The sequence below is a fragment of the Giraffa tippelskirchi genome, chromosome 5, assembly GCF_054371585.1.
Source record: "Giraffa tippelskirchi isolate mGirTip1 chromosome 5, T2T-mGirTip1v1.2.pri, whole genome shotgun sequence".
NCBI classification, from domain to species: Eukaryota; Metazoa; Chordata; class Mammalia; order Artiodactyla; family Giraffidae; genus Giraffa; species Giraffa tippelskirchi.
Window position 1 is genome coordinate 101179756 of NC_137279.1, and position 13533 is coordinate 101193288.

A 13533-nucleotide genomic window follows, 5' to 3' on the forward strand; every position below is an offset into this window, starting at 1 on the left:
GACCAGATGTACAAAACCCATAGTTTCCTGTCAATTCTTGATGAGCAGAGTTTGTCTTTAAAGATTTCTCATGATGGACTGAGGATTCCTTAAGTTTGATATGTTTAATACTTGTTTTCTGTTGCTTTAATACAGCACAGACAGCTTGGCTAAATATAAAGAACTTGTCCACAATGAGTTCTATTGACTTTTTTAAAAAAATAATGTTTACTTTATAAGTTCTGCTGAGATGCAGAATGTAAATTGATTTTTCTTCACTGAGGGCAAAGGGTGGTCTGGAGCTTCAGGACCATTTTTCTTTTTCAAAAAAAGTCTCTCAGCTCTACTAGGATAGGTCTTAGAACTGACCGTTCCAGGTCTATTTCCCCTAGGTCTCTATGACTTTCTCTCTGATCCTTTCTCACTATCTTTTGTTCATTTCTATTCTGTTTGATGCTTTCATTTTTCATGCAGTGTCCCTGATACGTTTCGATAAATATGTTCTCTATGTACCTTGTCATTTAGCCTTTTTTTTCAAAGGATTTTCTTTACCTTCAATTTTTTAAATCTCTGCCAGTTCCAATTTCTCATTTCTTCTTTCCTGCGCACTTGTATCTCACGTTCTGTGTTTCTTACATAAAATATTGAAGTTTTTTCCATGTGTATGTATCTTTGAATGCTTTGTTCAGATCAATTCAAAATATGGATGCCATTTTACATTTTCCAATGTGTTTTGATTGATTTTGAGGCAATCTTTTCATTTGCTGAAATTTTTGACTCTCATTTTACACTTTTTTCTTCTGTCACCTTGGAAGAAATGTCTGCTCTATAGTTTTCATTTTCACATGACTAGGTTACCTGAATGAGAAACAGTTGTTCCAGGTCAGAAGGGGTTAGTGCTGTGAGTGGCTTAGCTGATTTCTTTGTTCTAGGTCTGTCTTGTGCAATTACTCTAGCAGAGTTAAGGCTTGGGGGAAAGGCATGGTGTGTCTCTTGATTTGGGGATTCTGTTTCTTCCAGTAGGACCTTTAATTTCTGCCAGTTGCACCATTCTTTTTTCATCACCACGAGTGTCCAAAGGATGCTCCCTTCAGCTTGGTCTCACACCTGATCCCAGTAATTGTGCCTCCTCAAGATTGTCACCCTCTGGTTCTCTGCACTGTTGAACCCCTTCCTATCAATTCCCCAGTCACCAGAGCTAGAGCCAACCAGGTCTCAGACATCCCCCTGAGTTTATCCACATGCTCTTTCTGTGAGTTATTTTACCTGAGCTCTGTCGGGAGTCCTCCTCCGTGCCGTGCTCTGCCCTATGTGCAGGGTGTTTGTTGATCTCTCCGCTGCTGTGTGCCTCCCAGACCCAGCTGAATACAAACCAAGTCCTGTCCACAGTGTTCTCTGGTCCCTGGTTGTTTGGCGCAGGGTTTTGAATGGTGTCCTTGACTCTCTCTGTTAGTCCCTAGCCCTTGGAATTGTATGTTGAGAGATTCAGCTGCTATTATTCTAGGTGGACCTGTGTTCTCCTATCATTCTTTTTCAAATCTCAAATTTGAATAGTACACAAAATAGACACAACAGAACCCTCCCATCTTTGTCAAGCATGGTCTACAATTACCAGCTTATACTGTCGTACTACAATCCATGCACTTACCTTTTCCTGTCTTTTTAAAAGGAAATCTCAGACATCATGTTTCATCTATAATTATGTCTGCGTGTTTCCCCTAAATGAGAACTCTTTTTGAAAGTATATCATCACGGCATTATAATCATAAATTAATTCAAAATCTTTAATATCATGAAAGACTATTCAAATGTTCCATTGTCTACCATGCAGCATTTTTTCAGCTTATTTGATCACATAGGTTTTTTTTTTTTAATTTCTTTCTTTCTTTATGGCCGCCCTGGGTCTTCATAGCGTGGCGCAGGGTTTGTCTAGCTGTGGAGAGGGGGAGCCACTCTCTTGTTGTGGTTTGCCGGTTTCTTGGGCTTCAGGAGTTGCTGCCCATGTGCTCAGTTGTTGCGGCTTGTGGGCTTCGTTGCCCCACAGCATGTGGGATCTTCCTGGACCAGGGATCAAACCCGTGTCCTCCGCACTGCTAGGCAAATTCTTAACCAGGGAAGCCCCCCTCCTCCATTATTGTTTCTACGTTAGTATTCTTTTTTGGAGGCAAATAAAGTCCACAAAGTATAATCACTAAGATAAAGCATTTAAGTCTCTTACATGTATGCTTACCTTCAATTTCTTCTTTCCTTCCTCCCTTCCTTGCTCTCTCTCTCACTCACTCTCCATCTCTCTTGGTCTATTGCTGTCCTGATTTCCGCTTTAACTCATTCATTTGTTGAAGAAACGGACTTGGTTTTTCTGTAGCATTCCCACAGTCTAAATTGTATACTAGGTACTTTAATAAATGTTTCTCTCCTTCATTCTTCCTTTTTGGTGGTAGAATATAGAGCAGTGCTGTAATGTAACAAAGATGCAAGTCACACACGTAGTTTAAAATTTTCTAGCAACCACATTGACAACTAAAAAGTATAAGAACACAATAATGGAAAAATAATCTCCTACATAGCTGATAATGCTATATATACTTTAAAGGAAATATGGGGCTTCCCAAGAACTCGCCTACCAATGCCGGAGACACAAGAAACGCAGATTCAATCCCTGGGTCACGAAGATCCTCTGGAATAGAAAATGGCAACCCACTCCAGTATTCTAGCCTGGGACATCCCATGGACAGAGGAGCCTGGCGAGATATGATCCATGGGCCCAAAACAGTTGGATAAGACTGAGCGACTGAGCGCACACACAAAGGAAATACAATTCTACCAATGTTTTCAAGTTGTGTTTAATAGAAAAATATTGTGCATGTCTCCAACTTTTAAGGTTACACTCACATGAATTATAAATTAAAATCCAGGTCCTCCGTCCTACTCCTTTGTAACTATTTGACAGCCATATGTCTAGTGGTCCCTAGTTTGGACCTGTAGATGCAGAGACTGATGAGATTCACACTTGCAGTCCTAGCAAGACTTCTTCAGAAGTGGTGTGCACTCTCTGAGGAGGAGGCCCATCAAGTTCTGTGTGTTTCTTCAAATAGTATTACCAGTCCTTTCAGTTCAAGACTTCTCAATCCATTAACTGATTATGTGGCACTAAGTGGTGATATTGCATCATCATGTAGTATTTAACTGGAATACTTGCATGAAAAGAAACTTCTCCTAAAGACCAAATACTATGTAGTTACTTAGTGGTAGCTTCTGTAAAGAAAACTGCAGCTTAATGAGCATTTCCCCAAGAATCCTCTGTGGTCACCGATTCCTTTATTTCTTTTTTACCCCTGTGTGCTAATATGAATTCAAACTTGCAAACACCGTGAAGTAGTTCAATTCATTGCAATATAGCTCTTACCAATACTCCAATTATCTCTCTTTTGGCAGTGAACGTGACTTTAAGCTGGCTCCTCAATTCTTTTGAAAAGTTTCTAATAGTATTTGAGACCTTTCTTGATAACAGTATGAAGAGGTGCTTCTCTTTTATCCTGAAGATTTTCTGCTCCTCACCTGGACTCAGTCATTTTTCTAAGAATCTCTGGTTTCTGTTTGTGCAAAATGTTATTCCCAAATCCAATTGTAACCTTAAGATGCTTACTGGATTTGGTTGATTTCTAGGCGTTTGCAGTGGACAGAGCTAGGAAATACATACTCATCTTTGTATGAATGTACATACTCAAATTCAGAACGTCAGGCTTTACTGAATGTTTATCTTTCATCTGACTCTTTTCCATACACCAGTGTTTTTGTGTTTAAGGGCACTGGGAGTAAAGGAAATACAAGATTTCATACCATCTCCTTTGCTTATCCCCACATCATTTGGAATAAGAAAAATTTATAAAAAAAAAAAAAAGAATAAATACCAACAATGCCAATAATAACACAATTAAGGAAAGAGTTTGTTTTTGAAATTTTGTAACTGTTCCAGGGTACGTATAAATTATTGTTTTATAGTTCTCATCCATATGGTTGTTCCACAAAAGTTACATCGTGTTTCCAATGTCTAGAAGTGACATTTAAAACATCAATTTTATAATGATAGAAAGTGAATGCTGTTTCCAACTCAAATCTAACTAAATAGTCTGTATTCACTATTCTAGCCCTATAAGGTCTGCAAATGTCTCAAAGGCCTGGGTGGAACTGGGTGAGCGACCCCTGATCTCAGACGCTGGAATACACTGCCCAGACTCTTCTTCCTGGCTGAGTTTGGGATGAAAGGCCAAGATTTCCTGGAGTCAAGGTTCAAGTCTTAGCCTAACAGCGGTTTTTCCTGTCCAAAGGAGACTTAAGAGCGAGAAGTTCTGGAACAGGATCAATCAAAACTGCGAATAATAGGGTACCTGAATAAAATATAGTACTTCCCATTCAGGTCTGGAACCCCGCCCAGAAAGCTGTCACCCTGGCTGGTCAATGACATCACAGCCCCCGGACCATTATTCACAGGGCCAAGACGTGCGGTCCGAAGCCCCCTCGTGGGGCAGGACTCAGTGGGCGCAGCTTCTGCCTTTTACCCTAAGACCCAGGGTGACCCGACAGGGGGTGGCAGTGGTTCGGTCGCCGCGCCCTCTGTTGGCGGGGCCGGGCCTCCGAGGACCATTGACCGGCAGAGCCGCAGGGTCCTGCGGGGACGCCAGGGGCTGGTCCCCCGCCCCGCCCCCTCCATTGTCCACAGGTCTGCGCCTCTCAGAGCAGCAGGTCTCAGATCTCGACTGCTGAGGGGGAGGTGGCAGATCACGGGGGCCCAGGGCCTCCTTCGCGGGACCTAGGCGTTCTGGTCCCGAGAGCAGAACGAGTTGGGAGAGGGCGGGGGCCGGGCCTCCGAGGACCATTGAGCGGCAGAGCCGCAGGGTCCTGCGGGGACGCCAGGGGCTGGTCCCCCGCCCCGCCCCCTCCATTGTCCACAGGTCTGCGCCTCTCAGAGCAGCAGGTCTCAGATCTCGACTGCTGAGGGGGAGGTGGCAGATCACGGGGGCCCAGGGCCTCCTTCGCGGGACCTAGGCGTCCTGGTCCCGAGAGCAGAACGAGTTGGGCGCTGGGGCGGAAGAGTAGGTCCACTCAGCGCGCATCTGAAGCGCGAGTTCGCTTTCAGGGGGAGACTGAGTTCCGGCTGCGCCAGTAAAAGACTCTGCGTGCGGCCTAAAGAGAAAGGTCCCAGCGAGACTCGAACTCGGATCGCTGGAGTCAGAGTCCAAAGTGCTGACCACTACACCGTGGAAACACGACCTTCTCGCTCTCCCGCCGCTGAGCCGTGTGGCTCTCAGCCGCGCGGTCCCAGGACCTCCTCCCTCCCGGCGCTCTCGTCACTCCGCCGCCTGCCGCTTCCTCCACGACGCCAGGGGGCGCCTGACTCGCCGGCCGGCGGCCGTCTCTACAGCTTTGGACATGGTGGAATGGGAGGAGACCCATTCCGGGTGAGCGACGGGGAGGGGCTTTTAGGCCTCCCCCAAATGCATCTGCTCTGCCGGCATTTCTAGAGTTTTCTGCCCTGAGGTAAAATTCCCGCCAGGAAAAAAAAAAGTCCCTTCCCTCTTTGCAAGTGTCCTCTTCCCGCTGCCCTGAGAACTCTGCACGTCCTCAGAAGAGCCTTTGAGGTTTCGTGGGATGTCCCATGCCTGGTACCCCAGGTCCAAGGGTAGACTCGCGGGCCACCACCGGCTTTGTGAGGAGACATGACCTTTGCTCTGGTCGGAACCAGACCAGAAGCCAGGGATCCGCCTTCCCAAACCGTTGCACCATGCCGGTGGAGGAACTGCGAGCCCAAATGAGTTAGGCACAAAGAACGGTTTACAGCAGTAACAGGACTGTTCAAATGTGCCAAATTCTGTAAGCGTTGAGCGGTGCAAAGTATGGGTCTGTTTTGTTGTTCAGCCGCTCTGTCGTGTCCGACTCATTTCGACCCCACGGACTGCAGAACGCCAGGCTTCCCCGCCCTTCACCACCTCCCAGACCTTACTCAAACTTATGTCCACTGAATTGGTAATGCCATCCAACCCTCTCATCCTCTGTTGTCCTCTTCTCCTCTTGCCTTCAACCTTTCCCAGCACCAGGGTCTTTTCTAGTGAGTTGGCCCTTCGCACCAGGTAGCCAAATTATTGGAGATTCAGCTTCAGCATCAGTCCTTCTAATGAATATTCAGGACTGATTTCCTTTAGGATTGACTGGTTTGATCTTGCAGTCCAAGAGTCTCCTCCAACACTCCAGTTCAAAAGCATGAATTCTTTGCGCTCAGCCTTCTTTGGGCTTCCCTGGTGGCTCAGAGGGTAAAGCATCTGCCTGCAATGCAGGAGACCTGGGTTTGATCCCCAAGTCGGGAAGATCCCCTGGAGAAGGAAATGGCAACCCATTCCAGTACTCTTGCTTCAGAGGAGCCTGGTAGGCTACAGCCTGTGGAATGGCAGAGTCGCACAGGAGTGAGCAACTTCATTTCTTCTTCTTTATGATTCAACTCACATCCATCCATGACCACTGGAAAAACTATAGCTTCGACTAGAGGGACGTTTCTTGGCAAATTAATGTCTCTGCTTTCTAATACACTGTCTAGGTTTGCAGTAGCTTTTCTTCCAAGGAGCTAGCGTCTTTTAATTTCATGGCTGCAGTCACCCTCTGCAGTGACTTTGGAGCCTAAGTAAAGAAGTCTGTCACTGTTTCCCTCGTTTCCTCCACCTGTCACCAACTGATTTGAAAAGACCCTGATGCAGGGAAAGATTGAGGGCAGGAGGAGCAGGGGACGACAGAGGATGAGATGCTTGGATGGCATCACCGAATCTATGGACATGGGTTTGGGTGGACTCTGGGAGTTGGTGGTGGACAGGGCGGCTTGGCGTTCACGGGGTCGCAAAGAGTTGGACACCACTGAGCGAATGAACTGAACTGAACTGATGGGACCAGATATCGTGATTTTTGTCTTTTGCATGTTGAGGTTTAAGCCAACTGTTTTCACTCTCGCTTTTTCTGCTTTCTGCCATAAGGATGGTGTCATCCGCATACCCAGTCTTGTACTTTATATGATGTACTCTGCACGTAAATAGGCTGACAAGATACAACCTTTGAGGTACCTCCTGGACTCATTGGAAAGGACCCTGATGCTTGGAAGGAAGGTTATGACCAACCTAGATAGCATATTGAAAAGCAGAGACATTACTCTTCCAACAAAGGTCCGTCTAGTCAAGGCTATGGTTTTTCCAGTGGTCACGTATGGATGTGAGAGTTGGACGGTGAAGAAAGCTGAGCGCCGCAGAATTGATGCTTGTGAACTGTGGTGTTGGAGAAGACTCTTGAGAGTCCCTTGGACTGCAAGAAGATCCGCCCAGTCCATCCTAAAGATCAGTCCTGGGTGTTCATTGGAAGGACTGATGTTGAAGCCGAAAATCCAATACTTTGGTCACCTCGTGCGACGAGTTGACTCATTGGAAAAGAGCCTAACGCTGGGAAGGATTGGGCGCAGGAGAAGAAGGGGACGAGAGAGAATGAGATGGTTGGATGGCATCAGCGACTCGGTGGACACGGGTTTGGGTAAACTCCGGGAGCTGGTGAGGGAAGGGAGGCCTGGCGTGCTGCAATTCATGAGGTCCCAAAGAGTCGGACACGACTGAGTGACTGAACTGAACTGATGCTGGGAAACATTGAAGGTGGAAAGAAGAGAACGACGGAAGCTGGGATGGTTCGAGACCCTCAGACACACAAGAACTAAATTAAGCTGGAATCGAGACCATCAGACACAGAAGAACTAAATTAAGCTGGAGGGAAGAGTGCCTGCACTGCTCAGCTGAACACTGCCACCTCGCGGACTGTAGCCTACAAGGCTCTCCCTTCCGTTCTTGAGCTTTCCCAAAGTACGGCATTGGAGCGAAATGCCATTTTTTATTCTAGAAAAATTTTTCCGAGGGTCTTCTGTATTACCGAGAGATGGTTTACTATCGCCTGAGCCCCGAAAAAAACACGCTCAAGTAGAAATCACTTCTATCGTTAAGACCGCAGTTACCAAGAGAAGGCGCGCACGCAGTCCCCCACTACCACAAATTACGCAGTCGCCTTTCCCCCCATTCGGGGAAATCGCAGAGGTCAACACACCCGCCGTAGAATGGGTGACTCTCGCTCTGGGAGAACCACCTTCGCGATCGTGCTATCTTCTCTGCCAGCTAAGTACGGAAAGTCTTGGCCGGCCGCCCGTACAGCCTCACACCCGTACACTTTCGCACACGCTCACTTTGCTATTGCCGCCATCTCTTCCGCCACCCTCCGCACCCCATCGTTTCTCGCGCCTCTCAGGCACTCCTAACAACTCTTCTAATAAAATTCAAGAGTATCTCGGAAAAACTTCCCACAACCGGCAAAATGGCAGGCCGGGAACTGTACCGCTTCCGCTGCAAATTTACATAAGCCCACCCCATTCAGGACCTGTAAGGCGGTTCCTCTCCTCCAACCCACGCCCTGTCCCAGGCCCCTCATCTCCCCTCCCACCCCTGCTGAGAGGACCAATGGGCAAGCCGGCTGCTGAAGGAGAAGGGACGTCATGATTCCCCACAGCTTAGGGAGCCCAGAAATCAGTGGAAACAGACCCTTTCTTCTTTAGTTGAGATGGAGGGGAATTTAGCCAGCCTCTTTGTATTCTTAACCTTTGTTCTGGGTGACACGCTGAGAATAGTAATTCTGTGGCCCTCTGTTATGCTGATCCAATTTTGTTTTAAGAAATAATAAGTTGTAAAACAATGGATGTAAATATATATTTGTAGGAACAAAATAAAGCGTGAGTATGTGTTATGTGTGTAGGCATATAGAGTCAGGGTGCTAACTTTCAAAAATGCACAGCGTGAGAGTTGTGAGTTCAAGTATTATTGGGGGCAAAATGAGGAGCTCAGGAGGCAGCATCTCAGATAGCTCTGAGAACTTGCTCCACAAAGGCAGGGGCGAAGGTCAGTGTATGTGTGATCTTGGTGAAGGGAGAGGACATGCATTCAAGTGCAGATGTTTTGCAGAAGGTTACTGCTAGTCGTGAGGATCGCATGTCACCGTGAAGGATTTTTGTGCTTTTCTAGGTACTAGGAGATATTTGGGTCATAAAATCGGCTCCTGAAAATACATCACTATCTGAAGACTTGTTCTGCCAGTTTTTCCCACAGCACAGAGTGGGCTCCTTTCGGCTCTCCACCCTGAACTCCTTTCAGGGGGTGTTGAAAATCAACAGCTGCAGCATTAAACCTTGTAAAGGTAGATGGCAAGTGGCAGTTTGTAGCTGCCAAGAGTTAGATCTCAAAGTTCTACTTGGTGCATTTTCTGTGCACCTTCTGACTTCATCCTCATGGTCTCCCAGGGGCCATGTTTTTCCTTTTCTCACCATACAGAATACAAAAGTGGAAGATTCTGAAAAAGAAGCTGATGACCCAAATAAGGGATAGAAAGATGACGTGTTTGCTTAAAGAATGAGGTTTGTTTGTTTTCTCTTACTGGGTAAGAGTGGGTTAGACCTGAGGGCAGGGAGTGGGAAGGCTGGAGAAGGCAACCAGCTTGCCTTTCAGACCAGAGACCAAGGAGTGGAGGAACTTGATCCTTGAAGTGCATTTGGCTTCAGGGGGAAGGGGACTAGCCTGGAGGGAGAATCTTGAACTCGGCACCCAGGTCACTTGCAGGAAGAACTGGCCTTTCTTTGAACAGCTGACACGACTCGTCCTGCACACTGACTTTAAGTATTCTTTACCCACCGCTGTCCACTGTAGGAGTTTCCTATTGCTACTTAATATGTTCCTACACACTTAGCGGCTTAAAACAACACACATTCATTATTTTCTGACTCTGGAGATCAGAAATCCAAGATGCATCTCCCTGGGCAGAAATCAAAGTGACAGTTGGGTTGTGGTGATTCTTCCTGGAGAATCTTTCTTTGCCTTGTCCAGCCTCTAGAAGATGCCTACATTCTACTCTCCTAGGCCCCTTTGATCTTCAAAGCTAATTACAGCTGATCACGTTCTTCTCACAACACATTATTCTGACACCAAGTCTCCTTCTTTTGTCTATATGAACCTTTGTGTTTCCATGGAGCCCCCATCTCAAGATGCTTAATTTAATCACACCAACAAAGTCTCTTTTGCCATGTCAAGTAACATAATCACAAACTCCAGGGGCCCAGTTGTGGACATCTTTGGGGAAGCATTAGTCTACCACCACAGCCAGGCTCCAGAGTGAACACATTTCTGCAAGCATATCAGTCAGTGGTGGCTGCTCCATTCTGAAAGTGATCCAGGTGAAAGCAAGTCAGTCCACTGTTTCTGAGGGTCAGCAGTCAACAGCTGGGCCCTGTACTGAGGCATGTGAGTCAGAGAGAGAGAAGGAACATGTCTGTGGGGAGAGGAATCTGAGGACCCAGTGCCTGGGCAGTTCCCAGGGATCAGAGCTGAGAGCTGCAAATGCCTTCATGGGGGGAGGAGGCTGGGGAGGGTGTTAGGAGCTGAGTATATGTGTTTCCCTCCCCTCACCCCCCACACATTCATATCTTGGACACTAATCCCCAGTGAAGCTGTATCTAGGGAAGGAACTTTGAAGGATGTAATGAAATTTAAATGAGATCATAGCTTTGGGGCCCTGATCTGATAGGATGTATCCTTAAATGAAGTGATAGCAGAGAGCTTGGGCCCCTGCCCTACCCCAGCTCAAGCAACAAGGAAAGACCTTGTGAGGACCCAGCCAGGCCAGGACTATCTGCAAGCCAGGAAGGGAGCTTGCACCAGAAACTGAATTGCTGAGAAGTTCCAACCATGATCTTGGACTTCTCAGAACTGTGAGAAAACAGATTTCGGGTCAAGCCACCCAATCCATAGCATTTTTTCTTGAAGCCCAAGCTGACTAATATAGGAGGTCAATTAGTCATTGACCTAAGCAGCTTCTCCTACCTAGCCCTTTTTGGGATCTGCCCCAGTCTTGTTGATTCCCAGTAATTAGCACTCACCACCTGCTTTGCCTTTTAAAGCCTTATCCATGAGTTTCAAACAAGCAGTCATCACCCGGTTTGAGATTTCATAGCATATTTGGACATGACTGAGCACCTAAGCACAGCACGCAGCACAGCATAATTTGCTACATGCAGCAATGGCCTGCAACAAGGATCTTGGAGTTTCTTTTGAATGAGTTTGACATCTTCAAAAATAACAACCCAGAATGGCCTGGGACAGCTGGTCATTCTGCGGGGTGACCCAATACCCCATGTGGCCTGCATTTCCTCTTCTACCGGATGATTTCTATGCTCTGGACTCTCCACAACCGTAGACAAGGGTTTGGGTGCTGATGAAGAATCTGTGCCTAATTCTGCAGAGGCTCGGGGAAAAAGGAAAGAACTCCCAGAATCTGGGGGTGGGAGGGGGCGGGGGCTGAGAGGCTGCTCTTCTGTGAATAAAGAAGATTGGAGGATGTGAGAGCAGCTGGGGTGTGTGCGTGTGTGTGTGTGTGTGTGTGTGTGTGTGTGTGTGTGTGTGGATGCCCACTGTGTGTGTCCAGGATAAACTCAAGGGAAGTTCAAGAGAGGGCAGCTGCCATTCTGGGACCAGAGACTAGAGCACCTTGGCATTCAAGCTCTGCTCATCCTCCTCCTTATTCTGCCTCTGTTTTCCCTTCTCCTCCCTGTCCTCACTAGCACCTCACCAGTGTTTTATTGTTCTCACTCCTCCTCCCTCTTGCTGCTCCTCTTGGATCACTCCCACTACCATATCCCCCTCCCACTCCCACACAAAGCAGGCCAGCAAAGGAGAGGGCTGAGCAGTCTGAGAGGAAGATGAGGGAATCTTTTCCACCAGGCCGAGAAGCACAAATACATTTCTTTCTGGTTAGATTCTTGTCTGGAGTGGACGGAGTAAGATGGCTCCACCTCCCCAGGCAACTAAGGCAGCACAGGCCTTAGGTCAACCCCAGGGATAGGTGACCAAAAGTCAGGAGCTCTGGACGTGGATGGAGCACGTCTGGTTCTCAAGATCCCAGACAACTTAAAATGTTGGTGCCACCTTCTTTATAAGGCAAGTTCCACGGAAGGACCACATTTACCATCCTGGCTTTGTTTATGTAAGGGTGCATAGGTGCGTGTTCCTGTCTGACTCTTTTCTACCCCATGGACTGTAGCCCGCCAGGCTCGTTTGTCCATAGGACTCTCCAGGCAAGAATATGGGATTGGTTTGTTATTTCTTCCTCCAGGGGATCTTCCCAACCCAGGTATTGAACCTGTGCCTCCTACCCTGCATTGGCAGAAACCTGAGAATGTTCATAGTCCTCGTGTTCCTCCCTTTCCTGGATCTTTACCACTGAGCCACCAGGGAAGCCCTGGTAGTTTAGTAGTTCTGCCTTCTCCCTTTTCTATGGGTTTGTTATCTTCCCAAGCAGTGACCTTTCCTCTCACATCTCTTGCTTGAGGAGGCTAATTTAGAAATATCTCTTTGGTGTCTTTTTCCTTTTCCATAAACATTCTTTCATTCTGGACTTAATCCTTTTGAACCATATTCTGAATCTTCTATGATTATTCAGTAAGTATTTGTAAATAAAAATTGTTAATGTTGATCTGTTGACTCAACCAATCAACACTTAGGTTGGATCCAAACCCCACTCCATCCGCACAGGAAATGAGGCTCAGCAGTGGGTGCCCTGTGGACAGTCTTGGGGAAACTGAAGGAAATTTTGCTGGCACCTCCAGACAAAATTGTAAGGTCAAGTCATTCAAAATGACCGTTCTCTTGCTATCTATTCATTCTCCTTCACCAGCCATTCCTTCACCCACATGACTATCCAATCCCCTTAATTATCAGTTCAATTCAGTCCAGTTGCTCAGGTATGCGTGACTCTTTGTGACCTCATTGACTATAGCACGCCAGGCCTCCCTGCCATCACCAACTCCTGGAGTTTACTCAAACTCATGTCCATTGAGATGGTGATGCCATCCAACCATCTCATCCTCCAAAATCCCCTGCTCCTCCCACCTTCAATCTTTCAAACATCAGGATTTTTTCAAATGAGCTAGTTCTTCAAATCAGGCGGCCAAAGTATTGAAGTTTCGGCTTCAGCATCACTCCTTCCAATGAATATTCAGGACTGACGTACGTTAGGATGGACTGGTTGGAACTCCTTGCAGTCCAAGGGACACTCAAGAGTCCTCTCCAAAAGCACAGTTCAAAACCATAAATTCCTTACCACTCATCTCTCTTTATAGTCCAAGTCTCACATGCATACATGACTACTGGAAAAACCATAGCTTTGACTAGATGGACCTTTGTGGGCAAAGTAATGTCTCTGTTTTATACTATGCGGCCTAGGTTGGTCATAACTTTTCTTCCAAGGAGCAAGTGTCTTTTAATTTCATGGCTGCAGTCACCATCTGCAGTGATTTGGAGCCCTAAAACTAAAGTCTGTCACTCTTTCCATGGTTTTCCCATCTATTTGCCATGAAGCGATGGGACCAGATGCCATGACCTTAGTTTTCTGAAGAGTGAGTTTTAAGCCACCTTTTCCACTCTCCTCTTTCACTTTCATCAAAAGGCT

The 13533-nt window shown here is 46.8% G+C and overlaps 1 protein-coding gene and 1 non-coding gene across 2 annotated transcripts in view; one reads left to right on the top strand and one right to left on the bottom strand.

Moving 5' to 3' along the window:
* LOC145504747 (NBPF family member NBPF20-like) overlaps window positions 1–13533 on the top strand; it is a 532650-nt gene that overhangs the window by 101914 nt on the left and 417203 nt on the right. The window lies entirely within an intron of this gene.
* On the bottom strand, window positions 8009–8173 carry LOC145508182 (U1 spliceosomal RNA). The gene has a single exon (XR_014055434.1). It is a non-coding gene; the product is annotated as a U1 spliceosomal RNA (small nuclear RNA).